Genomic DNA, 26401 nt, shown 5'->3' with positions numbered 1-26401 from the left:
TTGTCAATGCTAATTTACACCTGCTGAGAATTTCCCTTCCTTCACCATTTAGCACGATTATATGGCATGTCTTTTCTCTCTCCTCACAGTTTAGCCTGCCATTCCCCTTCTCTGGCCCCCAAGCCTCCCACTTTGCTCTGAACCCCCTGGAGGTTTACAGGATAAGTTGCTTATTTGCAATGTAAAGTGTGTCTCAGAACCACAGCCCCGTGCAAACAAACCCAAGAGAGAGACATTTATCCCTACTTGTGCAACAAATCTAGCCCCATCTTTTCCTGGCAGCAGTTCCCTAACACACACTGCATAGGATGTGCTCAGGGAAAAAAATATGTCCCTTATTGCCATTACACAATGAAGTACATCTCTGGGGAGATGCAGAAAATGGAGAATGAAAGGATTGATTCCACAGAGACCCTGAGCTCTTTCCTTTCTCATTGAAACTGATGGTGATAGCTTGCCATCCAGATCAGCACCCTGTAGATTCTGACTGTCAATAGGCAGGATATCATTAATGATTTCTTGTTGCTATGGTGATATTGATGAATAGTCTGTGGTGTTGGTGGGAATCCTGGGAAAGCTAGCAAAAAAAAAAAAAAAAAGAAAAAAAAAAGTGGGTCAACAAAAATGTGAGTTTGCCCACAAATGGGCAGTTACGTGATATACTTGATGAATCCAGTGGCACTTCACACGTCTTGCCTCCTCCTGCCTCCTACAATAACAGCACGATGTTCTCCAGAGCCAGTGCAAGTGCTCCTGCTCACAGCAGGGCTCTGGTGCAGAGGTGGAGTGCTGCAAGTGGATTTCATTACTAGGCATTACTTCTGCAGCTTCACCCTGACAATTCATTTCACATACAGAGTAAAAATCTTGGCTCCAGTGAAATCACTTGGACCTGTGCCAGTGGGCACAGAGCCAGGATTTCCCCCAGCTCTTAGGATGCCTTATCACAAGTGACAATTTCATTCAGCTGCCTCGATAGCCATTGGGAACCTCCTGCCTCTCCAGAGCTGTTTCACGTGTGGAAAAGCCACTGTTGCAGTTTTTTGCTCTATTTTGCTGAGGCTCAGTGCTGTGCTTTCTTTGAAGGTGTGTCATGGGCTCTCTCTCGGCTTCCTACTTTGCAATGTGCAGTTTAGAACAACCTTTCATCCCAACCGAGTGACCACTGGAAATGTCAGGCTGGGCTCCAGTCACAATTGGGTCTTTTCATTTTGCACAAGTGCTCTTGGGATGTGGGGCATAGGAGCCATCTTCCTAAAATAAGACTTCTCTCTGACCTTGCTTTCTCTTGGAAAATCATTCCTAATTCAGGTTGGTGGCACATTAATGAAGAAGTGATAAAGCTCCAGTGGAACTCCCTCTATCTCTACAGATGCTATTTATCTAAGCCCACCAAGGAGTGCGCAAACTGCATGATACCTTGTTTTGGGGGAGATTTTAGTATGATTAGCAAATTTTAGCGTATGCTTTCTGTATTAGCAAAGACTCTTATCTTTTCTGCTTTATGTCTAGGAGTACATACAAATTGACTGAAGAACCTTTTATTCCTAACAGCAGTACCACTCCAGGCATGTATTACTTGTTCACCTGATGGGCACGCTTAATCCAGAAAGTTTTTATTCGTTTGGATCTGTTATTACAGAAGAATTATATCCACAGGGGAGCATTGTCTATAGCAATACCATTACATAGATAGTTTTGCCAGTAAATGCCCCAGTGCAGATCCAGTGGATGTGTCAGCTCTTCTCTCTATTTGTGTGTTCAGATCCTTTGCCTGAACTCAGGAACTGGAAAGAAAATTACCCTGCCCCTCTCTTTTGCATCTTTTGATACCCCTAGTTCTAATGGCCTACAGAGCCTGAAAGCAGTTTATATCAGGAACAGATCCCAAGAGAAAAATTCAGTTCCTTTCTCTACATTACATGTAGCTGTTCATCAAATTTACTGGGCAAGATTCCTAAGCACATGGAGGCTGGACCAGCACTGACAGAGGGTCTCTCTTGTATAGCAACCCTTTGATCAGACTGTCAGCATCATTTATTTGCTTTTGTTTCATATTCTTCAATGCTCCAGTAAGTTATTTTTCCCAGTTGATTATCAAAGGCAAAGGCTGTCCTTTCAAGTTGGATTTGCACCTCTTCCCTTCCCTTCCCCTCCATTTCAATTAGCAATGGAAATTACTTGGATTTTCTTTTTCTATCTCCTCTTGCCTGTCTGTCTATATGAGGAGGCTTTAGGAACACCAATGGCTGGAGAAAACTCCAGTTGATGTCTTCCCTGTAGAAAATGTTGTGACTTGGAATTAGCATATCTAAGTGCTCTGCTTGACCTACTGCTGGCCAGGGTGGAGAGCACAGATCCAGCTGCAGTGTCCTGCCTTGTCCCCAGCTAAGAGCAAGGGAATGGAGGGATGTGAGTGCTATGGATGGAAGAAAGGAGGTACCACCACAAACTGTCAGGGACAGACAAGGACAGGAACAGGTTTACTGCACTGGGAGACAGAAGGTGATAGGAATGTAAAAGCTTCTTGAAATAGGATCTCTGCCCATGGGGAACTGCTGTTCTGCTGTATTCGCAGCTATTACTTTTCTGCAGACAATTTTGTGACCACAGAGACACAACAGGCAGTAAACTGCCCAGAGCAGCTTAGGGTTGAGCAGAAATGGCATTTGGACTGGGATGGAGCTCCTCCACTTGGGTTCCTCCACTTGGAGGTGCATGGATAAATGTGTTTAGTCACAAATCCCAGCATGCTGGGAGGAGCACACATTGCACAGGGCAGCTTTCCAAGTGTGATCTGCCCTGAACAGCTGGCCACCAAAGGTTTCTCAGATCACAATATCAAGACTTAAAAACACATCAGATATGTTCAAGATAGAAGAATCACTCTGGGCTGTATTTGACACCAGCTGGGCATTAATGCCCAGATGACTCAGGAATAGGATTTGGAGAGATCAGACTGGAGACAGTACAGATCCATGGGATTTCTCACCACACACAAGTGTCCCCTAGACACATCATGTCACGCATCGTTAACTGGAGATGTTTTAAAGTCATCATTAAGAAACAAATTGTAAGACTGATTAATACCAACTCATATATTCTTGGGATGTTCCTAACCACATCTATATACTCCAACTTATCAACATTGCCATGGGACTCTTTCTTTTTGGTTTTCTGCCAGACCTACACTAGCAAAAGGTGATGGAAGAGGAGGCAGGACATGCCCCTTTGTTTAAAGCCAGCTGCAAGAAAATGTTTTTGTTTGCTCAGATGTACTGGATACTTTGTGCAAGCTGCATCTTCATGCAGTGCAGGTTTGCAACTGCACAAGTAACATGAAGAATAGAACAAATGCAGCAATTTTACAGCTCTTCGTAAGACAGAGAGGGAGAAGGATAGTGAATCAGATTCCTTCTCCATGTGCTGTTGATCCTGAATATTGGCTACATCATATACACCCCATGACATTCAGTGTGATGAAGATCCACCCTGGATCCAGAATCACAAGACACTCCATGTCAATTTTTATGCCAGTAACTTGCTGCAGGGTCTGAAGCTGGCAGTTCCCAACAAGCTCTGGGTTCTCACTGCCCAAGTTAGGTATCATTACTTCCTTGCCATTTTGCAAAATATTCCAAGAGCCTAATGAAGGTCACTAAATTCTTGTTAACCTTTACTTTTTTGCAACTGGGAAAAAATAAGACACAGATCATAGTAGCTGATGAGAGTTTTTGCATGCACATTTATTTTACCAAAGTAGTGCTAAAAACTAAACCAAGAGCATCACTGCAGAGCTTCAGGCAACCAGCAGGGTTTTTTTAATAACACAGCATCCAGTGTGTGCAGCCTTTGTGGTTGTCACAAAGTACACACACCTACCCAAAACTGCATAGCAAGGAGACAAAACCATACTATTGATACAACTTTGTAATACCAATCAAAAGAGAAGAAACATTGTCCATACACACATCTAATCCCTCATGGGAAACAGACACAAATCGTAAACACCTTTTTTTAAGGAGTACTCTGAGAAAATACAGTGGAGATGCTGCAGTCAACATTGTGGAAAGAGTCTCATGCAACACAGCATCTCAGAAAAGAATTTAACCTCAACTTCATAAGTACTGTCCACCAACAATTCCTGCATGTATCTCTAACACCTCAGAAAGTTTAATTACCACTTAAGAAATGGAAGACTAAATGAGCTATGTGACATTTCCCACCCCACACCCTGTAGGTCAGCATTATTTAAGACAACTGGGAGCTTGAAAAGCTAAACATTAGTGTTGGCAGATGAACAGATGGATGGATTACTGCCAACGTAATCCATCTTCCCACTTGCCTTCTTAGGACTGGGTGACATTCAAAGCTAACTTTGCACTTCCCTATCCAAAGGGAAATGCATGCAATACAATGAATAGACTTTAAAAAGGCCTCATCAGCTGGCAGGACCAGTGGCAAAATGCTTTATGGATGCTGCTGAATGTGCAGGTGAGGCTGTAAAAAAGAGGCATCAGGCTGTGACAGAAGAGGGGCCTGTAGTGACCACAGTGGATTAGCTGTAAAACAACCTCTGACCAAGTTGTAATACTCTGTCGGGATGTTGTCATTTTTTCTTTGCACATAAGAGGTCTAAATCTAATTAACCTTTTAATCAGAGCAGATAAAATTGCAGTATTATCATCAAAGGGGATGCCTTATCTACAGCTTAATGAAAAATTTCCATCTCTGCTCTTGAGTTGGAGTTGTTTTTTTTTTTTTTCTTGAGGTTCTATGAGTAAATTCCCCAAACACTGAAAAATAAGAAAGAGTAAAGCAGAAGATGGTTTAACACAGCCAATTATGATGCAGATATCAGCTCATCTGATGCCAGATGGGACTCAGTCCAGAACTTTCAGATCTAGCTCAAATACCTGTTGCCTGAGCACAGGGGAAATTCCTGCTCCCTGACTGGGGCAGGCACAACAGGAGCTGTGTCACCCTCCCTAACTGAGGACACTGAAGCCCACAAACTCCCACATACCCAGGACTTTCTGGTTTTCTGCAAGGATTCAAAAAAAAGTAAAACAATCTCCTACATCTACTAGCTACAGCAGGCTGTTCTGTCAGCTGCTAGACTACGACATAACTTTTCTAAATTGATGCAAATAACTCTGACATGTACCTTTGCACCTACAGGATCCCAAAGAATAAAGGTTGCTGTCTCTGACTGGTCTATAGTATAACCCAGATCAGACTCTATGTTGCAGGGTGTTTTTTGAAGACAATGGCTGAAGTCTTCAAGATTTTCTACATCTGCCAGCAAACATCAGTACTGTTGACAAAGTCAGCCAGCACAAGCAAGTGCAGAAAAAACCCCAATCAAGATCTGAATCTGGGACTCCAGATAATGAAGCTTCCTGACTAACGCACTGGCACATCTGCTTCACTGAACTTGCCTGTGTAATCTGAACTAAAAACCCCACTCATTTCCATTTACTATTGCCCATATGCCACCTCTAAATATACTTGCATATTAGCATTTATGCAACGTTCGGTACAAAATCCATATGGCTCCTTTCAGCAAACAGCAACAAGGATAAGTTGCAAACTGAGTCTGGAGATGGAGCTTCTAAAGATTTCTTTCTAAGCACCATGCAACATTTGCTGTAGATAGACAGTGGTGGAAGAATTGTTACAACCTGCTCCAGATGGACCACGTTTTCTTTCCTGTATGAAGCCAAAATTGATTTCTTCTCTATGAAATGTCTCCTAGTAATCCCTCTGGAACAGAATTTGGGTAGCAGAGCAGATCCAAGCTTAGGCTGAGGAGTGTTGTACAGCTGCCTCTGATTATCTTGACCAGCCTCATCTGGGACCTCCACCCTTGCTGCTGCCACCCATAGGCCTGGGAGCCTCATTTAATCCCTGGCCCTTACTTGGCTTATGGTGCATGTGTGACACACAAGTATGTGGTTGTTTTACGTCTTGGGTGACATCAGAGCTGTGCTGGAACTGCAGGTTTCTCTAAGGCCTGTTGGATGAAAAAAAGATCCAATCATGGGACCCACTCTCCCCTTAATGTTTAGATGCAGTGGGACTGTGCCCCTCTTCTAAGATTCCCATCTCAATCTGCCCTGTTGTCTGGCTTCTACCTCACCTTCCTGGAGATGTCTATCCTTACTTGCTTCCTGACAAGGAGTTTTCCAAGCCCTTGAAATTGTTGAGTATTCTCTACAGTTAAATAGACAAAACAAATGTTCCCGTGGAATGAGTGAGGAAAAATTAAGGGTTTTTGAAACTGTCCTGCAGTGACCACTGTCGGGTGACCTTGCAGGAGCAAAGCAACTCAAGTCTATCACACTTGGCCTTCTGACTAGCAAAGAGAGCCTCTGAATGTTAACAATTTGCTGTAACAGATAAAAGGTTAATATAGGTTGGCTACCACTGCCTGAATCGCAGGAATAAAATGTGGCAGCCAATGAACTTCTTCTACCTCAACCATCAAGACTCTAAGACCATTAAACTTTCCGATGCTCTGAAAGAAAAAGGTTCCATGTCTCTAAGAGATTGCAGTCAGAGAAGTCGGGGCCTTGTGCTGCTATTGCTCTTAGTCTTTTAGACGATAGGCTCTTAACTCCACAAATTGTTGTATCCCTTGTGGACACATGCTGTGTTAGACTTAATCTTGACAGATAGCAAGGAATTGATCACAGAAATAAAACATAACTGGTTGCTTAGTTACCAATGATCACTACACAGTTACATTTGGTGTGTGCAAACAGAGCCCAGTGCAAACCAATTACCCCTCATTACAACTGTAAAATGTCAGCTTCAGAGAGCTGAAAACAACTGAGCCAGGTGATAAAGGGAAATTTGAGTAGAAAAATACAAATGATAAATGGGAACTTTTTTTCACCCTAAATGTTTGAATAGCCAAAATCCTGTGGCTGAGGAAAGTAAATATATCTGTTTGAAAAAAAAATAGGATTCTTGCTTATTGGGAAAGTGAAGACAAGCATGTTTTGTGTGTAAACACTGGGAAAGTAGAATGCAGTAAATAAAAATGACAAGCTAAGAATTGCACAAAACTGATTGGGTAGAAAAGGACATAGGTAGGATTAAAAAGCTTCAGGATTAATTATGCTATAAAGAAGCTGAAATACTTTGGGTCCAAAGAACAGCATGGTGTAACTCCAAAAATGAAGTGGGGGATGTGATGATTAGGGGGATGGCTTAGGCATGGGAATCATCCCTATGTCTGTGTGAGGCAGACTTGAAGAGCCAGCAGGAGCAATGGTTGCAGGATCTGCAAGCATCCCTCCCACTTCTTGAAACACAGATATATGGCTATTGCTATTTAATACACTGTGAGGAGCCACCTTCATACTTTTCACAATTAGATACTATTCTTTTATAGTCTACCCCCAAAGAGCAAATCAATAAATCTCTCATAATTGTGACCTTCCTTTAGCAAGGTCTATCTTTCATCTATCAATCAAACTGAGCTTTGGTGCTAGCTCTGTGGATAAACTGCTGTGCTTGGATGCCTCACCAGCAGCACATTCATGAGAGGATGCACCACAGAGATGCTGCAGGTTAGATACTCATGGACTAATCCATGCACTGAATTTATCACCAGGACTGTAGACAATTCATTCTTAGCATTGCTTGTGTCCAGCCTCTGTCCTCCTTAGCAGTTCATCTTCCCTCTCCTAAAATACGTGATAATAAACACACCTATTGAGATTTCTGCCTCCCTTGCATGTGCTGTAAAGTGCAGCTATCTGATCATGTCCTCATGACAATGTCATTCCTCTGAATACAAGAAGAGTCAGAGCACAGTAGAAATGGGCTTGGCCTAAATGCTCTGCTTCTCTCCAGTAAAAACTGCAGGTCTTGTGTACAGGAGGGATAAAGACTGTAAGTGCTAAACCCTCTACTGGGATGGAGTAACACCCTACCCTGGCTAGAGGAGAAAAGAAGGACCCATTTCTTCCTTTCTCACCTCTTTATGCAACGCAGCACAAGGCAATAAAAACAAATTCTACAGGAGGGATGAAGAGCGCCTTTTTGCCTTTGACTCCATTAAGAAATTGGTTCCTCTGTGGCCAGGAGAGAAGCAAAAAACAGAATGAGCAATTTTGAGGTTGATAATGAACAGAGAGAAGTGTGTTCCTGTCTATTCAAGAAATGTACAGAAAGAACTACAAGCACTTCAGCGTCGGGAAGCATTTTCTATTGTTGAGTATGAACAGAAGCTCAGGGAAAGACACTTTACAACAGTCACCAGCTCAGCTCAGTGTCAGCTGTGGGAGCTATTACTCTGTGAAGAAGTTTATCTGCAGCCTGGATGGAATGTCTGTAGTGTAGGAGAGATGCTGCTACATTAAGCAGTTAATAGTTAATTAATTAACTATTAATAGTTTAATACTTTATATTAACTGATTAAATATATTTTAGTAATTTAAATTAATAGCTAATTTATAATATTATTCTATACTTTTATAATTATTGAATTAATAGTTTGACTAATTATAATTATAATTGATTAATTAATAGTTAATTAATTGTTGTATATGCATTAATAGTTACGTGGGGCATGTGTTATGTTGATGGCTGATCCACATAGGTGCTTTCTAAATGGGATTAAATACCACAGTGTGTCTGCTCTGGAGAAAGATTAGATTAGAAAGATTAGAAAGATTAGAGACAGGAACAATTCCATGAGAGTGAGTCTGTGTGAAAGATGGGAAGTGCCTCTCAGCCACTGTGGTGTCCAGGCCATCTGCTTGAAGGGCTACCCTCTGCTCTGGGGGTCAGCATGTAGCAGCTGAGTCTGTTTCTGTAGATGCAAAGACAGAGCTTTGTGGTCTCCTGAGAGGTGGGGGAGTTCTGTTGTCTCTTCTGCCCACTGTAGATCTACCCCAAGTTAGCACTGTCTGCTGCTAATCCCTTGGTTATTATCAAGGCCCTCAGGTATGTAAACCTGGACCAGATGAAAAAGGCCCCAAGAAATAAAGGGCTTACCTCATCATATCCCAGCTGGCAGCACTGCTGAGAACATGGTGGAAAACTTGATTTATTAAAATTGATGAAGGAACTGGCTAGTCTTGAATAATTCATTACATATCAGCTGCTGCTGAGGTAATAGGAGCTCAGCAAGATCCTCTTTAGCACTGCACAGTGCCTAAAATCTTTAAATAAGATGAAGTCAAAGATTGGCTAGTTAAAGATTGAAGGGTTTTCTCCACGTGAAGTGAGAGGCCTCGGCCCTGGTGCTGAGGTCATCCAGCTGCGAAAATCACCCATATCTCTCAAATGGAAGCCAGCCTGCTAATGTCACTGGTATTTGCCAGGGCATGAAACATTCTGACTCAGCCATCAACCTCTGCAGAATATAATGGCTCCATTTTTCAAAATTTTTACTGGAATCAGGTTTAGTTTTCAATATTCACCACAAGCTAGGGATGTCTGAGGGTGCTGGCTTGCTTTTCTGATCATTATGCTTGAAAATATATCAGCCTGGTACACTAAGAAGGAGGCACTACTATTTGAGTACACAGATCTTGAGGTGCAATCTCTGCTGCTGCTCAGGGCTGTTGTCAGCACTAGCAGAATCAAGTTACCCACAGCCTGGGCAGTGGCTGGGCTGGATTTTGGAAGCATGTCAGAAGCCCTGGAACAGAATCCTGCTAACTTAATCTGGTCCCACTTGGTGAACGAACTCTTTTTCAACTCCACTGATGTCAATGCTAAACCCTTTGATAAACATGTAAAGCAGCAGCAAAATAAGGCACTGTAATAAGATGGCTGATACTCCCTCCTCTTCCTGTTTTCCTACTGCAGAGGTCAGAGGAATTGTAGCTAATTAAAAAAGAGGAAAAAACAATTAGCATAATGAACATACTCCTGCTTCCCAGCTGCTGGTACAGAGTCTCCACGATCCACACTATCCCCAGCTAGAGACCCTCCCTGAAGTCCATCACTTTCTCTCTTACCAGCTGGTGAAGGTGGAAACTGGCCTCTCAGCCAGTACTGTTCTCAGCTCCAGCTCTGGTTTGCATTCCCTTCCTTTGTCCCTCACCAGACACCTAGGAATTTGTGAGGTGCTGATGACAGCACCTCTAGATCATTAAGACAGCTGGACACAAGACAGCCTTTGACTTACGACCCTAATGAATAGAGACTGTGATGCATTATTGATTTCCTCAAGCCAGATTTTACTTTCAGATGCCCTTCCTGCTTCAGTCAGAGCAGATGGTTTCAGCCAGGCCTCAAGTATCTGAAGTACGTTGGTAAAGGCACTCTGATGTACCACTGGCATCATGAGACATTTGACATAGAACCAGAAGATTGTTGGTTTCCTCTCCTCTCCAGAAATACTGATGCATCAATCACTTGTGAAAGTGATTTTTAAAAATTAAAGCCAACTCACCCTTGCCTTGAAATGAAGGCAGCACTTTCTCTTTCTGTTAACAGCCTTTCTGCAGGAGGTCACAGGACATTGATTTACACTCCTGAGCTTTTTGTGGACATAGGTTAAGATAATTTGGAGAAGCCACAAACTGAAGTTGTGACTTCTCAGCCTGAAGTATGCTAACGAAGCAAATACTGCAACTCTCACAGCTGCAGAGTGGGAGACGCTGTGAACAAACTGTAACTTGGTAACATATGAGACTGATGTCTGGTCCCTGATCTCCGGAGACAAGACACTCCAATTCCTGTGTTTCAGCTCTATTACCTGTAAGAGGCCAAAATAAAACTACCTTCCAGCATCTGCAAGAACTCTCCTGGCAGTTTCTGAAAGCCAAGGAAAGTCAGGTAAGATTTCCTAAAACTGAAATGTAATTAGTTCAAATTAACTTAATTCTGAGACATGTGCTCAAGTGTAAGAGCTCCAAGCCACTGTCTGAGCACAAGCTGGGGTGGCCCAGGGACATGTGCACTGAGGGACACTGTGCCTTCCCCTCTGAAGTGGCAAGGAAATGCACGTATGTGGGCAAGGACAGAACTATGGCTTCAGAAGACCAGTCCCTGACCCATACATGCCTCTCTTTGCCCACCACCAGTGTAACTGTGTGTGCGGTCCTGTCTTTGCAGCAGCTTTCGATCTTTCATCATTGTTTTCTTCTCCTTTTTTTTTTATTTCTTGCCTTTTTTTTTTTTTTTTTTTTAACCAGCCATCTGTTCTCCTCTTCAGAGGGGCACCTGACTAGTTGTGATGTACAATTGTCTTGGGAGCTGGTTTAGGAGGCACAGTGCTCCTCTGACCTGCCAGACAACAGCAGTTGCTATGTGGCTTCCTTTGCTTTGCTTCTAGAGGAGACCAGCTGGTATTTACAGCATTTTCTCTAAGCAAGGCATCATGCCTGAGGTACACTCAGGTGAGAGTACTTCAGGAAATGCCCACTGGGAGGTGAGAGTAAAGGATTTTATTATTAAAAAACCCAGAACAACAACAAAACCCACAAAATCACAAAATCCTTCAGGAAATACCATTTCCTTTCAAGTGATTCTGTGAGGTAGAGACTGCAAGAGAAGTAGGGAAGCAAGAGTTTTACTAGTTCAAATACAATCCCATTTTTTTCCAGGAAGATATTAAAATATTGCATTTCAACGCAAACCCTTTTGGGGAAGGGTGGAAGCTGAAGCCGGTTTAAACATATAGCTGGTTTTAGCTGGGATAGAGTTCATTTCCCAGCCCAGTGAAAAAAAGTTAAGAGAAGGGCACAAAGCAACCTACTTATTCCAGGGAGAAAGGAAGACAAATGGTACCCATCAAGAGTAGGAAAACTTTGAAGTTTTTCCTAAGTTTGTTTGTTGTTTTGGGTTTTTTAATCTAAGAGATATAAAACAGATGAAACTGAGCTGCCTAGAATTCTGGGGAATTCTGGAGTGGCTGGGCTGGGAACACAAAAGAGTTTGTAAATTGCCTGAAGAGACACATTTGCTTCTCTGGGGTACAAGTGAGGGAGAAAAAGGGCCTTTCTCCCAATTCTGCCCTTGGTGGTGGTGTGCTGAAGGCACAATTAGTGCCACTGATGGCACAGCTAAAGCTATAGACTGTCTATACAGCAAAAAGGAAAAAGAAATATTAAATGCTTTTTTATTTTCTCTAAGGATATGGTGGAACTAAGCCAAAAATGTGTATTTGTACTGCTCTGCCTAAGGCAACATAAGCACCTTCTCTGGTGAATCACTAGGCCCCAAAGCTTTTGCTCCTCCTAAATGAATGCCAAGTATCCTGGGGAAGTGCTGCCAGGTACAAGGACATAGTGACACGGCTGGGCTAATGCATGATGGCTGAGGGTCTGCAGGATTCTGCCCCAAACTCCCTAGGATGATGTTTGGGATCTAATCCTCTGCATCTGACTTTTTACTGTGCCCCAATTCACCTCAGTTTTTCTGCTTTAATGCTATTTTCTGATCTTCAATAAAGCATTTTCCAAATATTTTGCCGTGTATAAGATGCCGTGTACTGGCATCTTCCATGAAGCTGGTGAGAGAAGTTTCTCATTGTTCAGGGGCCCACATAAGCAGGATGGTGGCAGGTAGGTGCACAGGATATCTCTGGAGATCAAGGAAAACAGAAGATTGCTGCCACCATGCTTCTATGGACAATTACACACGGAAAAGCTTGGAAATGAATCTTCCGCAAGATGGAGATAAAGGGTGCAAGGGCAAACCCACTCAGACACATCTGAGACTTCCTTTGCAGCTACAATAGCCATGTCGACGTGCACTAGGTTAAGACCAGACTCAACTGTTCTGATGTTAATTGCCTGGCTGCCTTAATTGGATATAGGCTTCTGAGTCCTGAAATCAGCTGTGTGACACAACCAACTGATATTTACCTCTTTACTGCTTTATCTTGCCCCTGTGCTGCAGAGTCAGTGCACATGTTCCTGTGCATTAGAGTTGTCCACAGAACTGGTGGATTATTTTGCAAGAGAAGCAAGTAACATTTCACATCTGAAGGGGCCTGTTCAGACTTTAATTTCAGGCAAAGCTACTCTGGCCTAAGTTCAGTTTCTACTCCAAGGCACTGACAACCATCATCAGCAAGCAGACAATAATCACTGAGTTGTTGGGCTACTCATTGGAAGTGCATTTGGACACCCAATGGCCTCTGGTCATGTGACATTCAAGCAATGCAGTTACTGTCCCTCTAGACTTGCAGAGGGGCACAGAGGTCTCATGCTCTAAGGTCACACAGAATACCACAAAGTAGTGTTTTGAGCATGGCTGAGGATGAGGTAACTTTCTAAGATGAGCCTTGGAATACCAGGCTTCCTTCTGCAGTCCGTGCTGTGGGCTGGCATGCAGAGGGGTACAGGACTGCGGAGTCCAACTTCTGCCTTTCTTCTTGGAATCTCTCCTATCCAAGATGATGTAGGATAGGAACACCATGGGGGACAGAAGGCACCCATACTGCTTGCAAGCACTGCACTGCCCTGTGAACTGACTCAGTTAGGTGGAGCACCAGATCTGCAGCCAGGCCCAGAAAACCACCAGCAGCTGGGAGCAGCTGGTTGCGTGCTGCAGAGATAGCAAGCGGTTCCTGGCTGGGACTGGTCATGCACTTGCACCAATGCACTGGCACACCCAGCCTGGCTTCACTGAGCCAGGGGAGTCACTGAGCATGTGGAGCAAATTCCTGCTAAAGAGACTGCAGATCATCTTGCGGTCATCCCTGCTACGAGCAGCAAGACACTGTCTCAGCCTCCTGATCTCAACCTCTGTTAGGGTTTTGTGTTAAGAGAACACAGGCTCAATTTCTCACCCCCATTATAACTTCAGTGATGTAAAAAAAGACATTAAATACTCAGAATCAAGGAGTGCTGGGTCTTTTCCCAAAAAAGTGGAGCAGGATCCCTCGATAGGGTGTAGTCCCACATAAGCAGCTTTGCTGTCAGGTTCCCTCACTGGGAGGAAGGCTATGAGGATAAGCATCTTCCTGCTGGTCCACACCCCACAGCTACCTTGTGGCCATCAGCCATGCTCAGCAGGAATGCGGGCATGGGGACAGCAGGCTGGCTACTGACAAAGGCTTCCTGGACAGCTGTGCGCTTGAAGGAGCACTGCTGGAAGACTGCAGCTCTCCTCTTCTTGCAGGACAGTTCCCATCGGTGAGGACCATCCCTGTGTGCTGGGCCTAGGAGTAGGCTCATCTGCACCAAATGATCACTAATCTGTCCTCACAGTCAGTACATCAAACAGGAAGGCAGCTGGGAGACCTGGACTATTGCATACAGACACGCAGTACCATAGGCTAGTGTTTATCCTCATTTACATGGATGTAAACAACCCACTCGGAAGCAAGCAAGGACACCTGATTTTTGGCTACTGCTGGGGTGAGGAGGACACTGCATGGGGTACAGAGCTACCAGGAGAAGCTACAGTGAAATCAGCCCACCCCTCTTCAAGCCATTTGCTGCAACACGAGGCAGGATGAATCAATAATATGTATCGAGCTGGGAAAGTTAATCTGCATCCAGAGCATCATAACAAATTAAAAGGAAATAAAATCAGTACAATTCCACTGGCTCTCATTACTATCACAGTGGAGAGTAATTAAAATCTATGGGGCGAATTCAACGCTGTAGGAACTCTCATGAAGCCAAAGGCACTGTACAATGGCATTGCTTTTTCCAGATGCTATGTATTTCCAACAGCAGCAGGAATGGCAAAATGGGCAGAGAGGATAGGACAGGGCAAGAGCAGAACCTCCTTAGGAGCCAGGCATTCTGCTGCTTGCTCTTCCTTATGTAGTCATGCTGCATGCCTGCTGCTTTGGTGCTTCATGTGCTTTCAAAAGGTCCAGGCATTTGTATGTGAGGCTCCCACTCAAGGGCTTCCCAAGCCAATACACACAACTGCCATTCATCAGCTCTGGCTGTCACCTCATCCTGCCTGTTCCCTGCTTCCCTGTATTACCTGCTGCCTTTGTGTGAACTCCTTTCTTCTCTGAACCCCTAAGCACAGCCACTCATGATACACACACTCTCTTAAGTGCTAAAGAAATGCATTTCCTGCCACAGAGCACCTTCTGCTATCCTGTTGCCTGATAAGACTCTCAACCCATCTTTCTGTGCTTTCTTATAAATGCCTTATCTTTTGACCCACACACATCCCTGATGAAGAAGCTGAAGGAGGACTACCACCTGCCCCAAAACCACAGTCACTTGCACTCACATTACAGCTCTGCTCCAGTCCTGTGTTATGAGCTGAAGCTGTGCTATAAGGCAGGAATTCAACTTGAAGCATCATTCACTGCCCAAACTTTGATTCCTTGACCTTGTGCAAGGCCCTGCTGCCCCACAGCCAAGGCACTGTCATGACTCAGTTGAGCACCTGATTCCCATTGAGTGGAAGGAGATGTGTGCAGCACAGGAAACACATTGCTCATCACTGCATACAGCATTGTGTCCAACTACCCAGCACTGCAGGGTGAGGCAGCGGTGCAGCTACCACACTGGCACCCAGAGAGGCAACTGATGGTGACAGCCAGGGGCACGGGGCTGCAAATGCAAAGTTTGGTTCAGTGGGTTCTGTCAGTCTTTATAGGAGGTGAGATACAGGTAAAAGAATGTCTTTTAGGCAGTGAAGAAATAAAGTTTCTGACACTCATCCCTCTGTACAGGCCAGGGGGAGTAGGGATCTTCTTCCTATGGAGGTCAAAAACCATCCTATTAAAAAAAAAATAAATCTAAGGTATGTACTAATGCATGCTGCACTGCTGTATGCATGAATAGGATTGCTGATGTGGTTGTGGGCTATGTTAGTGCCTGCAGCTGCTTCTGGCTGGATTAGCTCTGTTTTATGGATTTACTTCATGCTACTGCTGTAATGAAGAAAAGCCTGAGGAGTGTGCAGAGAGCCAGAATAAAAAGCATTGCAGGGTTATTGCTACTCTGTCTGCATGTGACCAGAAATATCGCAGCAGTGTGTAGACAGGAAACGACTGTCTCCCTTGGGAACATGGCTCTGTGGTACCCAGGTAAGAAGAGAACCCAGAATAAAAGGCAGAAGATCCTCACTGAGAGACAGGACTGACTGTTGAATTAGCAGACCTGATTCTCATAGCCAGGAATGAGACATCAGCTCTTCCTGTGTGTGTTGGAAGGTGTTCCAGAACTCCAGCCGCAGATCAAAAAAGCAAGCTATGCACCTAAATCTTAAAAAGCTGATCAGCTCAGAGGCTGCTTATCAGTATAAAGGCCTACCCGCTCCTCTTTCAAAAACCAATTTTCTTTTTTGTTCTTTTTTTCTCCTTGACATTGGCTGATGCTTGTTTTCAGTGAAACTGAGCTTTTAGGGAAGTTGAAGTATTGTGCTGAGGTCTCCCCACTGCACGTACGGCTCCTGCAACCATAAAGTGCCAATTTTCAAATCTGTATCTAGCCATTAAATAGGAGAAGTGCCACACTGGGGCTTACTGAGAAGTTATCTTGTGTTGTGGAAACCTGAGCCCTGATTGTCCACAGAGAACAGAGCTGTTGCAAGAGCTGTGGTAAAAAATGGGGCACATCAGTGCAAAACAGTTAAGTACTGCAAACCAGGACTCCTGAGGGAGCGCTCTCATCTGCTTGTAACTGAGAGGTCTCAGTTCAGGCCTGAGGGGGTTTTTCAGGTTAAACTACCACAGTACAGATTAGCAGTGAAACTCTATCAATCCTTTATGAGAAACAGTTACCTCCCCGGTTCTTACAGGGCACTTTCTTGGAAAGGGTCTTTGAAGACAAACCTCCTCTTGGAAGGGGTTGCTTCTGTCTACTCCTAGAAGCAGGCTGGAAGGATCAGTCACACCACCACGAATGACAGCAGTATTTCAGCACAGAGCTGACTGGTATCTGCAGGCACTGATATCCTGTTGGTCAAGGGGTCTCAGCTTCAATCCAGTACCAGCCATGGCTAGTGCTAATTCCGATTCAGCCAAACTCTGACCCACTGCTCTGTCTCTAGACCTCTTTGCAAGGTGTATTTGTTAAGAAAGATGCTTGAGATGTAAAGATCCTTAAGATAACCAAGGACTTGAGTAGAGGGAATGGTAGGCAACTTGTCCTTTCAACAAGCTAGGAAGCCAGCAAGTAAATCTGATGCAACAACCCCAACAGGCTGTGACACTAGAAACTAATGTGTACCACTTCTATGCTAGGTCTGAATGGAGTTGTGTCTGCTCAGTGTCTGAGGATCTTTAATTTCCTTTTTCCTCAGGGAAGAACCTTGCATGAAAAGTTCAGCTCTGTGTACTCCGCGTCTTGTGAATCACTTGATTGTGGTCAAAGCCACTGTCATCTTTCAGTTGCTAACTGGCTTCCTAAACATGCCTATAGAAACAGTAGGATTGCTGTGTGGTAAACAAATTACTTTTGACAGGAGACTGCCAGCACTGCTCCCAGACACCAGGGAAGCCACAAGATGGGCTGCACAGTGTCTGACTGGAGCAGCTCTAGCATTGCATCCACAGCTAGTGCAGTGTCAGGCTGCTTCTGCAAGCACTGACAAAGAACCAAGCCTGCAAACTCCCACTACCATCTGCTGAAGGTTCATATCCCAAAGGAAAAATGGATTTTTGCTTACATGTATCTTTAAGCATTTCAACAGCAGAGAAGGCAAGGGCGTAGACACTCTAGCTAAAAACACAAAGCCATGTTTTTTCTTTTTAAGAAAAAAATTTACTGCTGCTCCTTGACTTCCCATCTAGGACAGGGCTTCTTTGAGAAGCTTTAGAACCTTTAGTCTCTTTCTGGAGGGAAATCCTTAGGATGGGTACTGCTGAGTTCCCAAATAGGTTATTTCTAGAATGTGAAGATACTGTTCAAGCACAGGTTCTGAAAGGTCTGCAAAGAGCCCGGAGCCATTCCAGGCCCTGAGATGTTACATGGCAAAGTGAATATCAGCAGACAGTGGAGATTTTTTTTTCCCCCCTTGTGTTTCACCTTGAAGCAGCTGTTAGCAAAGCCAGAAAACTCATCTGCCCCTTGGTGTATTTAATACAGCCTTGGCAAAGGGACTGCAGTCTGTCAGCTTATGAATATGGGAATTGTCTTATTCTCCAGCTATTCTTATTACCTCAGCCTGAGGATCCCAGCTTTCCATAACTCCTGAAGCTTTTCCATAATTCCTGAAATCACAGACTTTCCACTGTCCTTTCTGTCCTTGAGCAGCAAATTGCTTCTCCTCATGTAACTGATGCTGGTTCCTGCTGTGGTGTCACTGGTTTTCCCAGGGCCCTTCCCTAGCAGGGACGGTGCTGTGGACAAGGTTACTGACCCCCACACTCCAGCACAGTTCCTGGAGATACTCACCCTTTGTTGTGGTAACTTACAGGAGGATGTCTGGAAAATAACAAATGCTGCACACCCTTGTGCAGGGGCTTGGGCTGGCTGAACAGCTCTGAAGTCTGGCCAGTGGGCTGGCAGCTGTAATGCAATCTGTCACTGGCAGCAGAGATCTCTCACCCTGTTCCCACAAGCCACAGAGCTCCCTGACCCCCTTCGTATCCCACCTTGTCTGTGACTCCCACGAAGACTCAGGATTTGTGGTGCCTCACACCTGTCACTTCATTTTGCCCTCATTGTCACATACATTCTCAGTCCACCTTCCTCTCTGTGCCAATGTACCTGTTTTATACCTCTTTGTTATTTTTCCTTATCTCACTGATCCTGCCAGACCTGTCCATCCTCCCAAGACTCAGAGCTAAAGCTTCTGTGCTGGAAGGTGATAATGGCTGCCAGGAACCAGCTGTGAGGGCTGCTGTGAATTGAAACACAGATTGAAGCTGAGACTGGGCTAATTATGAGACTGCAAAACTAGTGGAGACCTCGCTGGAGGTGCCCAGTTTATTCCCAGAAACAAATGGGTGCATATTTTGAATGCTGGCAGGTGACACGGGAACAGAAAACTCATCAAGCTGTGGACAGCTTTCCAATCCTGGCTATGGAGTGCTGCACGTGATGCTTCCTCATCTCACTAACACCCACGACTGCTGCTGCCAAGCTGCTCTGGACAAGGAGAATGTGCTTACTGCAGTGGCAGCTGAGGAAATCTCCAGGCTGGTTCCAAGTGCTACATTCTTGCCGGGCACAGGCAGGTTAAAGCTTTTGTCATAGGCAGAGAAGCAGCTGCAGCAGCACAGGCTGTATTGCAACAGGATCACAGCAAGGCGGAAAAAACCTGTTAAAATCTTCCTGTTTCTTTTGTGAAACAGGTTTTTTCCCCCAAGAACCTGCCAAAAGGGTAACTGCATCAATGGAAAATAAAAACTGGGTTATGTCCTCTAGAAGTTAATCTCTTAGTTCCAAACTAGCCTGTTCAAAAGCAGCAGAAGAAATCACCTTCCAAGTCCATAGTTTTGTAATCAGAACCTGCCTTTCAATCAGTCATCTTATAGGGCTGTAAACACAATAATTCCATCAATACTTTGGAACAGTCGTGTTGCATCTCTGTTAACATAAATGTGTGGTGATGTGCCATAGAGCTAATCTGATATGACAGTAATTGGCTGATGCCCAGCCATGGAGGCCCTGGAGCTATGCTTGCTGTCTCTCCTCTAAAAGAACTGTCCTCTGAAACACTGGAAAGGAAACCAACTGTGATGTCATATTTTGCCTGCCATCAATCAGCAATGCTTCTTACACCTGCAGCAGTAAGGTGTTTGAGGTTGGGTGGTAATTGTTTGGTTGGAAGAACTGTATTTGAAGTAGAACTTGATTTCCTACAAACTTAACTATTAAATAATCAGGATTTCCAGACTATCTTGTTAGACTAAATCAGACTCAGCAAGCATGCAATGGATAATAAACTCAGAAAATCCATAAAAGTATTCTTTTCCCTTTCTTCTGTGACTACGGAGAGCTGTGCATCATCACTTAGTCTGCAGTAGGCTTTTCTTACACAGATGAAGCTTAAGGAGCTTAAAACTTTACAAATGCTTTGGGGCTACAGTTGTTATCTTGTACAGTGCTCTACAGACAGAGGCAAGCCTTAAATCTGAGACTGCAGCTGGGGTTCTCTGGTTAAAGGCCTTATAGAAGATCAATATAAGCAATGCATAAGGATGTGAACCAGATCTCAAACACAGTCCATCTCCTGTCTGGGCCATGAATACAAGTGGACAGACTCAAAAACCAGGCTCTGATCAGGAGTCTTCACAGTTGCAGTCACAATAGGAATCCCTTATTTTGCTTTTAGAAATATACCCTTCAAAGAGACTTAGTGAGGAGAGACCACGTCTCTTTTTGAGAGAGGCTACTAAAGAAATCACAGCAGACACACAGGCCTTCTGTATCTGGCTCACCAGCTCTGTGCATGCTTTGCTGTCTGGCTGCACAATGCCTTGCCTAACACGTCCTTGTTCATGATAGAGCTCTTGGGTTCTACCTCAGTACAAACCAAATAAGAGACTTGTTTTACTCAGAAACCATTATTCTCAACAGTATGGCACCAAAGGCACATCACTTTTGGCAATATGCAAGAGCAATATCTCAAAATCCCAGAGTGTACGTGGCTGACAGTGCCCAAAACACTTCATGGAGCAGCCAGTGAAATTTGAAGAAAATTTTTTAAAGTAAGGTGAGGAAGAGCACCTTAAATAGGGGATTTGGAATCTGTGCTTAGGTTCTGGATTTGACTTAAATCTTTCTAGGTCTCTTATCTGCTCCTTCATCTGTAAAATGGGATCAATAAACCCCCACCTCAGATTTGCAGCAGTGCTCCGGGTCTTAATTGATGTCTGTGAAGTATTTTGAGAGCCAGGAGTCAAAGAAACCATTACCAAGCCCTCAGACCTTACTATAATACCAACAAACGAGCAGAGTTGTTTATAACACTTTTCAGTGCCACAATGACTAGGAAATGAGGAGAGGCTAAAGTGTAGATGCACCCAGTGCTGCTTTGCTGCATTGTAAATGTAAATGGTAGGAGCAGATTTTACAGATTTTCCTCAAGGGAATTCTGTTTTCAATAATGCAGTAAAACTTCTACCTCTGTGGATTCAAACAGATGCTCTTGCTAACACCTCAGGTATCAAAACCTATTATGATTTTGGGATGCGTCTTGGAGTTGAAATCACATGGAAATTAATTAAGAAATGACTCACTGGGACCTCGCAGATTTAAAGAGCCAGGTGCTGCCCAGCCACCCCTTGCCAACGACTGAACTCAGCCTAGTACCGTAACAGCACACGTTATCCCACCTTGCACAAGACAAAAAGCCCCCAGGCATCTCCAAGGCTCTGTCCTGCCGACTGCAAAGCTCTCTGTCCCAGCGGGTGCAGTTTTAGGAGCCGAGAGCAGCGGCCGGGCTCGCCCGGACCAGCGCACGGGCAGAGCGCTCCGGCCCGTGCTGTGCCAGCGGAGCCCCCGCTGCTGGCGAGGAGCGAGCGAGTGCGGGGTGCGGGCACATGCAGGACCCCGGCAGCGAGCAGGTGTCAGCCGGGACAGCTGTGGAAGGGCTTGGGAAACGCGTGTATCCCCCCGCTCCCGATCTCCGCGCTGGGCGCCGAGCTGCCGCTAGGACCCGAGGTGCCCCGCTGGACTCGGGGAACGAGACGCAGCGCACAGATAAATCATAAAGCGCTCCATGAGCGGTCCCGCAGCCCTCCCCGCAGCGCAGCCATTTGCCTTTGTTGCAGCCCCGCGCCCGCAAGGTGCGGCGGGGCCGGGGTTGAGGATGAAGAAGGAGCTCGCTCCCCAGTCGCTCTCCCCTCACAGCAGGGCGCTGGGGACACGTCCTGCGGGACTGGCTACCGGGAGGAGCCCGCCCGCTGCCCGCACCTACCTACCTGCGAAGCCTGCCCGGGACGCGTCGCCCGCCGCCTTTGTTGTGCATGCCCGCCCCGGCAGCGCCGAGCCGCGGGTCGGCTCCGGCCCGGCCCCTCGGCGCCCGCCGCTCGCAGGCCCGGCTTAGCCCGTCGTCACGGCAACGGCGGGCGCGGCTCGGGCGAGGTACCGGCCTCAGGGCCCCTCCCAGCGGGCTGAGGGGACAGAGCCGGGGGTCCCCGGAGGGCCCCGCCCCGAGCGGTGCTGAGGGGAGAGAGCGAGGCGGCCCCGCGGGGCCGGGAGCGGGCGGTGCTGAGGGGACGGGAAGGGGGACCCTGCGGGGCCGGGAGCGGGCGGTGCTGAGGGGACGGGAAGGGGGACCCTGCGGGGACGGGAGCGGGCGGTGCTGAGGGGACAGGGCGGGGGGTCCCCGCGGCGACAGGAGGAGGCGGCCCTGCAGATGCGGCTTCAGGGCACTCGTCTCTCGGCGCCCGCCCTTCTCCCCAGCCCTGCGCCCCTCCTTCCCCGGAGTGCCGGGCAGTTCCGAGCGGGGCTTAGATTAACCCTCGGCTTCCTCTTACGGTGCTTGGGATCCCTCATTTTCCATATCCGGTTGCTTTTCTTTAGACTGGCCACCTCGGGAGTCCCTATCTCCGGTCACAGATCGCACGTTCTTTTGTCCTACAGGAAGCACGGCTCTGGTGACTCTCCTGACTATCTTCCTGCATCAGCCTCCACTGGCTCTTACACGTGACGGGCAGTCTCTCTGGAAAGAGGGGAGCTGCTGTGAGAATAAAGCCAAGGCAGTGGTAACGCCTCCGTTTATCCCTGTTCCTGGGCATAGGAACGAATTGTATCCTGCGTTTACAACTATTTTAACTGACCGTTTATTCTAGGGATAACCATGACAGCTTGAACCTCTTCTCTTTCAGTCAGTAAGGACTTGGCAAATTAATAGTTATGTTGATTGTTTCTAGGATTAAGTGCCGCAGTTCATTGGCTCTATCGTGTAATGCTAGATTGAGCTGGGTCTTGTTACACACACGTGTGTTCGTGTGTTCATCTCGTTCTGAACAGGCAGGTTCTGGACTGGTAAGACATGTTAAAAGGAGGGTATCTGATCAGAATTGCTCACATTCATGAGTTTTGTTAAATGATCCAGCCTAAGTAAAGGCATTGTTTCTGTTTGAGGACATTAATTAGCGACGAACTAAATTCTGCAGAGAAAAGTTGATTGTGGAGAGAAATAAATAGCATAGCAACCCTGAACTCTTTCTGTGTGTTCAACACCTGATTATGCAAATATTTTTTTACCCCCAAATATTCTGGGGTCTGTCAAACTCCTATTTAACCTTAGTAGAAAGGGATTTCAGTGGCACTGGACTCACAGCATCCTCCACTGAAGGCTCTTAAATTACAAATAAAACATACGAAACCTCTTCAGTAAGCCTCATGTGTCAGAGGGAGAGAGAGAAACAGAATGTGCACAAGGTTACAGAGATGTTTTCTGGCACAACTGGGAAAAACTGACAGAGCTGTGGTGTCCTGTCCTTGGTCTTCATCTGCCAGACTTTGCCATTCTGTTGCAAGAAGACACCTGAGGTGAACCAGCCCTGCAGTCAGGGAGAGCAGGGGGGGCGGGGACAGGAGGCAGCTGTCCTTTAGTTCCCCTCGGTCAATCTGGGCCCATTTATTGCTCGTGTCAGTAAACAATCTCGTTCTTAAAGGGTTTCTCACTGAACACAAGGACACTTGGGGGATGACCTGCTGTTACTGTGCTGTAAAGAAGGATGATAAGGAGAACTTGGAGACATATTGTGATGGTCTTTGCAGCTCCCCCTGCAATGAGCTGCATCCTTTTCTGATGCACGCTAATTTATAAATAGACCCGATTCCACAACTCGGAGAAAGCTTTAGTCTCTCCCTGTACTCGATATATGCGATACTCTGCAGTGGAGAACAGATATTTGTACCAGATTCTGCTCCCATGGAAATGGGCAGTAGAAGACTCAGAGGCAAGGGGTGAAATAGCATCAGGGTTATCTCTTGTCCTGAGCTCAGAGCTCCTGTTACAGCCAGTCTGAAAGGCCAGGAGACACCCTTGGATTTAGCAGCACAGTCTCGAGTGTATGCGTGTGTCTCTGCTCGAGATGAACATCCTGTTGTTTGCAGAGTCCAGTTACAGCTAAAGCTAAAAAAAAGTATCTGTCTGCATAAACAGGAATTTTCCTCAATTGCAGGAGCCAGCAGAGGACAGTGCTTTGTCTCTGTCTCTGAAAGGGCTGAGTAATGTTTTGTTTGTTTGTTCTGTACTTTTTGCTGCCTTCCTCCAGCTCCATGACTTTGGTGGCGCCTTTGGCAGAGGAACAATTGCCATTGCTTCCATTTTATCCATATCCACCAGAGGATTTTGTTTTCCAGATTGTTTGCTGCTGCTGAAGCCATAGCAATAATGCTCCTGGTATAGCTTTACTTAAGGGAGGGAAGAAACAAAACCACATGACAAATTGGTCCAATTTATCACAGCAACAGAAACCTGCAATTCAGCTCAATTGCCCCCACAGGCCAGCTTAGACAGCATCAATATTTAATGACCTGAGCGCCACTGCCTTCATAGCTTGGGCTCCACATCTGCCCCTTGTTGCGGGTACCCCCCAGGAACATCACCCCACTAGTGTGGAGAGCACCCCCAGAATTCCTCTGGGTGAGAAGCTCTGCCTTCACCCTGCCAAGTCAAGTCTGCTTTCTACCCAAAGGGGCACAGTCCAGACCTGCTGAGTATGACCAAACTCTGCCCCTTTTCTCAGCCTGGCTCGACCGCCCATGCCATAGGTTTATGCCCAAGTAACAGCTCCAGGTCTTCTGGGCATGCCTGTGATCTGTGGCAAACAGGAAAGCAGGAGTAGGAATGGACCACTGCAGCTCCTGGCCTCTCCTACAGTCTTTTTTTGGGTGATTGTATAACACAGACAGGACTATTCACTTGGTAGCAAGCTGGAGGTGGCTTCTGTTCAGCTGTCTATGTCTGTTCCCATTATTAAGGCAGGAGTGTTCTATTCCAGAAGGATCTGCAGTGAAATAAAATGCCAGCAACATGTCCTGCACACAGTGCAGGAAGACTTGAAAAGAGGGTGAGTCGAGCTATGCCAAATCTCTCCCACTGTGAGCCAAGCAGGGCATCAGAGGAGGTTTGGGAGTCTCTTTTACTGGGCCCAGGCTCTGAACTGGCCACAGCAATTGGCATCCAAGAACATCTCCCAGCTCCACCCCAGCATGCCCCTTTTGGGCTGCCTGGGACAGTAACAGGAACAAGTGACAGGTTATACAGCTATATATAACCATAAGCATGTTCCCTCATGGCTTTCTTTCCTGTTTCCCTAGTCTGTAAAATGGATGTGACTGCAATCTCCTGGTGACAAGCACAAAGTAAAACAAAGCATTTTTATCAGAGCTGTGGTGAAGCAGAGGAATTTGTGCTGCTGGACCAACTTGAATTCGTCCAGCAAAACAGCATCTTTCACTAGGTTCTCTGTTCACTTGAAAATCCCCATGATTTAACAAACTGCATATTCCAAAGGGGGAGTTCATTATCCACTCCACTGGCAGTGAGTGGCAGAGGCCATTACAATAAATGGCATTTTGGGAAGATGGCTCTCTAATTCACTTGGTATTAACACTGGCCATGGGGGCTCATCTCTTTATGTAAGATACATTCAGCAAAGCCCTTTTGTGATCATCTCCCTGTGCTAAGGAGCTGTTAGAATAAGGGTGATTAGGAATAAACGTAAGAGCAGAGGTTTCTGCACCAAAATAGTTTGGGCCAGAGGCTGCATGGCCAAGGGGATGATGATGTGTAAAGAAGACTCAGGTATTTAGAAGGGAAAAACTGTCTTGCTGCAGTTTGTCCAGAGATGCTGGACCATTTCCAGTGCCAGAGCTTGGCTGCTGAGGGATAGCTTCCATCCCCTGGAGCACCTGCTGACTGCCCCCAGACCCTCTGCTCTTATAGTTATAGGGCACCTGTCTTGTTATGGGCATGGCTCAAAACTAACCAGCAGAACTGTGCAGAATAATATGTAACTCAACAGACACCTACAAGTGCCCTAGCAAATACTTAATGGATGGTACCATCAGCTAACTGTCCAAGAAAGGAATTGTGAGCCAATTCAGTGCATTCCAAATCACAGCTCTGTGAAAAAAAGTTAACATAGAGCACAGCTCTTCCTCCTGGCAGCCATCCAGTTATTAATTTCCATGTATCAGCTGCATCTGAATGGGCTTGGTCTTCCGCCCACTGTTTCTATTTATTTGTTTTCCATTCATCTCCACTAAAATTAAAACTCAAAGCCTTCCAGAGAGAATGGAAAACAAACATGCTGAACCAATACTGCTACCCACATACAACCAGCAGAAACCACTGCACTTTTTCCTCCTTTGCAGTGAGGCAAGATCTAATTTTTAAAGCTCTGCTCTTTCACCTGAAAAATAACACAAGTAGCTGTGGCATTAGCACAGTATCAAATTCTTGTTCCAGACACATTAGTAGGCAGCACCCTTCAGCTCTTGGCTGTAGGTGCTCCAGGTCACAGTGCCTGCAGAGACCCTGTGCTGGAGATCTTTCTGGATGAAGCAACTTCTGCATGGTTTAAGAA

At 45.7% G+C, this 26401-nt stretch overlaps 1 protein-coding gene across 5 annotated transcripts in view; it reads right to left on the bottom strand.

Moving 5' to 3' along the window:
* LOC131579892 (uncharacterized) overlaps positions 1-22372 on the bottom strand; it is a 44891-nt gene extending 22519 nt beyond the window's left edge. Inside the window, exon 1 of one of the 5 annotated variants that reach the window (XM_058840431.1) lies at positions 22331-22372. The gene's annotated coding sequence lies outside the window, so the exon portion shown is untranslated. Of the gene's footprint in view, positions 1-21768; positions 21898-22330 lie in introns of those variants that run through there. The other 4 variants (XM_058840429.1, XM_058840433.1, XM_058840432.1 and 1 more) reach the window with 4 other exon arrangements.
* Between the last annotated feature and the right edge of the window lie 4029 nt (positions 22373-26401).

Source organism: Poecile atricapillus, chromosome 5 (assembly GCF_030490865.1).
Source record: "Poecile atricapillus isolate bPoeAtr1 chromosome 5, bPoeAtr1.hap1, whole genome shotgun sequence".
NCBI lineage: Eukaryota > Metazoa > Chordata > Aves > Passeriformes > Paridae > Poecile > Poecile atricapillus.
Note: the sequence above shows the minus strand (reverse complement) of the source record. Positions and strands in the feature narration are given on the sequence as shown.